This window comes from Garra rufa, chromosome 4 (genome assembly GCF_049309525.1).
Source record: "Garra rufa chromosome 4, GarRuf1.0, whole genome shotgun sequence".
Lineage (NCBI taxonomy): Eukaryota > Metazoa > Chordata > Actinopteri > Cypriniformes > Cyprinidae > Garra > Garra rufa.
Genome location: NC_133364.1, coordinates 14,799,753 through 14,804,378, shown reverse-complemented (window position 1 = coordinate 14,804,378; position 4,626 = coordinate 14,799,753).

The following is a 4,626-nucleotide window of genomic DNA, read 5'->3' as shown; positions in this document are numbered from 1 at the left end:
TAATAAAAGCTTCGCAACAAGTAAACCAAATGACTCTGATCCATCAATGAATAAATTGCGAAGTGAAAATCTGTGTGTTTGCCAGAAATAAATCTATATTTAAGGCATTTTAACTTTAAACCTTCACTTTTGGCCAAAATACAAGTCCATAATCCTTTAAAATGCTTCCTCCAGTGGAAAAAGTCCATCCCCTGTTGTCATCTAACATCAAAATTGACAGTCATGTTGGTTTAGAACTGTTTTTGCTTATTTCTCTCCTGATTCAGACAAGACCAATTTTTCACTTGAGAAATAGACTCGTATTTTAACTGGAAGCAGTGGTTTGAAGTTAAAAACATCTTTTGTTTATAACAAACACAGCATTTAATGTCACAAGACATTAAGGAGTCATGCGGCTTACTTGTGGATTATTGTAATGTTTTAACCAGCTGTTTGGACTCTCATTCTGACGGCACCCATTCACTACACGCAGAGGATCCATTGGTGAGTGATGCAATGCTACATTTCTCCAAATCTGTTTTGATAAATAAACAAACTCATCTACATCTTGAAAAGCCTGGGGGTGACTACATTTTCAGCTAATCTTCGTTTTGGGAAAACTCTTCCTTTAAGATTGCAGCCTGTAATATCTGATATGGCATAAAAGGGAAAACAAGAATTGGAAAAAGAAAATAAGGCAGTGCTATGTGGCACATGAAAGAAATTATGTGATGGAAAGCATCCCCTGAAATGCGATAAGCCATAAGGTTACTCAGAAACACCTGGGAATGGATACAGGGGATGCAGGAGACAGTGTACTTCCAAATGAATTATGTGGCAATGTCCCTGAGGCTAGCTCCACATAGACTTTAATGAAATGCGGTGTGGACACCATAAAGAGCTGGCTTCCATCTCGAGCTCCTGGGGGAAAGCACTGGGCAGTGGTGCATTTTGTTAAGCATGCCCAGGAGAGACTGTGAGCAACATTTGGAGCTGCTCTGGCGCTATTCGAATGCCAACGGCATGTCATTACATGGCCGAACCGGGCCCACAAAAAATAAAAGAAAGACAATGGTATTCTCTTTGGAGATGAGGTTGTAATTAAACCTGATGGAAATTACATTGCGACCACTGCTGGGGTTATAAAATAAGTGGGATATTAAAAATCGAGCATGTGTCGGTTAAATATGAGGTGGAGCTCTCCGCGGGGTCTTTTACTTACTTGCGTTAGCTGATTAGCACCACAAAGGAAGGAAGCAGGTGCAGGAAGCCCCTCTGAGAATGGAAAAGAGATGACAGAAGACTGTGTGGATTCTTCAACGTACCTGTTGGGAAATTTAAATTAAGGCGTTTGGAATGAATAATGCAAAGAAGAATTGCGTTTGTATTTGGATGTGTGCTAATCTCATTCTCCCGAATGACCTGTGATAAGACGGAGTGTATATAATAGTGCATACTTAGGGGTGCAACTCTGGTCTAACCAAAATTGAGTGTCAGGGAATGATTATTAATATCTAGAAAGTGCATTTTGATGCGAAATTAGTGTTCCAAATGTTGTCATTTTCACAGTCAAATGTCAGGAATTGTACAAATCAGGAAGACTGGGTCAGTTGTGACAAGTTCTACATTTAAATAATACTATTGTGGGATGCCCTATTTATATATATATATATATATATATATATATATATATATATACTGCCATTCAAATGTTTGGAATCAGTAAGATGTTTAATCATTTTTAAAGATTTTTTTAAGTCTCTTTTGCTCATCAAGGCTGTTTATTTAATTAAAAATATTGAAAAAACATTAATATTAATGCAATTTAAATAGTGGTTTTCTATTTCAATATACTTTGAAATAGAATTTATGCATGTGATGTGAAGCTGATTTTTCAGTAACATTACTCCAGTCTTCATTCTAATATGCTGATTTATTATCAATGTCAGAAACAGTTGTGCTGTTTAATTTAATTTTATTTAATTTTATTTTTTTGGAACTTGCAAAACTGTTTAGGATGAATAAAACTTTAAAATGAACAGCATTTATTTAAAACAGAAATCGTTTCTAACAATTTACACTACCGTTCAACGTTTAAGGTCAGTCATTTTTTTCTTTCTTTCTTTCTTTCTTTGCAAGAAATTCATACTTTTATTCAGTAAGGATGTGTTAAATTGATAAAGAGTGATAGTAAAGATGTATATTGTTAGAAATTTATATTTTTAATAAATGATGTTCTTTTTAAGTTTTTATTCATCAAAGAATGCTGAAAAAAGTATCACAGGTTCCAAAAAAATATTAAGCAGCACAACTATTTCCAACATTGATAAAAAAAAAAAAAAATCACCATATTAGAATGATTTTTGATTGATTACTTTTTTTTTTTTCAAAAAGAAAGACATATTTAATCCATTATGTGAACAATTATCTAAAAAGAAAAATTGTTCATCCATTGTTTCTTTTTTCTTGAAATTGATGTCCCCTAAAAAATGTTTCATGTTTTTTTTTTTTACATGAAAGCGTCCCGAGTTTCAAGTAACATTATCTATATTAAATTTATTTCTAAAATCTACTCTTTAGAAAAATAAAATAACCAAACAACTAAAAATGGTTTCTTACAATACCATGTGACCAGCATCATTAGATGTAATCCTCTCCTTTTTTCAATATTTTATTCACAATAATGTGATATGTTCAGTACATTATCGGTTGCAATATTTTTATGATTTTATATTCATATTTGAATTTATCCTGAATAAGAAGATAATATGACTGAAATGGTCAAAATCAACAATCAAAATGGTGAAATTGTCAACTATCCTATATACTATATTTTATTCACAGTTTAAATAACTAGAATGCTGTAATGTAACTTTTCAGAGTATATTTAAAATCCACAAATATTAAAGTTTTGCATAACATCTATTAAAATCACCAAAATTATCTTTAAGGCAGAATAATGATTAAAAAAAATCCTTTCTTGATTGCAGATGCAAAAATATGATTGTTTAAATTCTTTTAAAACAATCACTATACATAAATGTCTAGCGTAACATAGTTTACATTTTACCAAGGAAAATATCCTTTCACTTGTAATACCAAAAGGGTGTTTAATAACAACTTTGCTTTCACATTTTATTGAGAAAGCAAATTGTTTTTGCACCTTTTGTTGATGTGAACTGTACCCCAATTATAGAATGAGCAATATAGTTGTCAAAATTGCTAATTAGTTAGCAAATTGGTGTATATGATATTGGTAACACTTTACAATAAGGTGTCAACATTAGTTAATCTATTAACTAACATGAATGAACCGTGAACAATACATTTATTACACTATTTCTTAATATGTGTTAATGTTAGTTTACTAAAAAGGCGTTCATTGTTAGTTCACGGTGCATTAACTAATGTTAACAAACACAACTTGTGATTTTAATAAAGCATTTGTAAATGCTGACACATTATTAACAAAAACTTAGATTAATAAATGTTGTAGAATTATCGTTCATTCTTAGTTCGTCTTAATTAATGTAGTTAACTAATGTTAGCTAACTAATAAACGTTATTGTAAAGTGTTACCATGATATTTACTGTTATTTAAAGAACAGGCGTTTGTAAAAACAAACAAACACTGTATTCAAACATTACGATAATATTGGCCTACTCTTGATTGTATTCATCTATAATAGCATTATGGTTCATTTTTGATATTGACTAGCCTACTTTTGTCGTGTTTTTCGATAATTTTGTTAGAAAACCCCTTACCCGAGTCGTACACAAGCCGCAGGTGCTGCTCTTAATCATAATCTTCTCCATCACTGGCAAACGGTAAGACACATTTCGGACTAATTTTTAATGAATAGATAAATATTTTCACTTTATCTAGTATTTTTATACTTTGTATTCGTAACGCGTTAGAGTTTTACCGCTTCAAGTAATTAAGTGCGTGTACGAACTACCTAAACGATTGAATCGCGAATCATTTCGAACCGAGTTACTGTCAAGCTAAATGATTCACTGAATAGAACCGATTCAAACGAGCATCAAACGATGCTTTATGCTACTTTTAGGGAAGATTAAAAAATATAAAAAATTATGATTACCAAAATCAATTATTCAGCTACAGCCTAGGTATTTGTTTTTATATTATTATCTTTAATAATTTAGTATTACACGGGCATTTGGCAGTCAGTTGTTTATAATTTTTTCGTTTCGTTTACAATGTTACTGAGTGTACTTAAGGATATCTCACTAATGCCTCGTTTCCACTGAGCGGTACGGTACGGTACGGAACGGAACGGTACGCATTTATTTGCGTTTCCACTATCAAAAGTTGTGAATGGTACCAAAATGCCGAACTGTACCGTACCACTTTTTGGGTACCCTTCCGTTGTGGTACCTAGCACAGTGGAACGGTACTAAAGGGTGGAGCTAGACTCACTGCAGAGCGTTGATTGGTTGACAGAGAATCGTCACTTGCGCGTGCTACAGAACGACAACGCAACACAAGAGGCGCCATTTTTAAAACACACACAACACCTTGCAAAACAATGCCACCGCGAAACATAACTCGCGAATGTCCTCCATTGATGTTTGCGGTCTTAGCTTTCTTCTTTGCGCGACAATGACGTCAAGCTACTTTCCGTC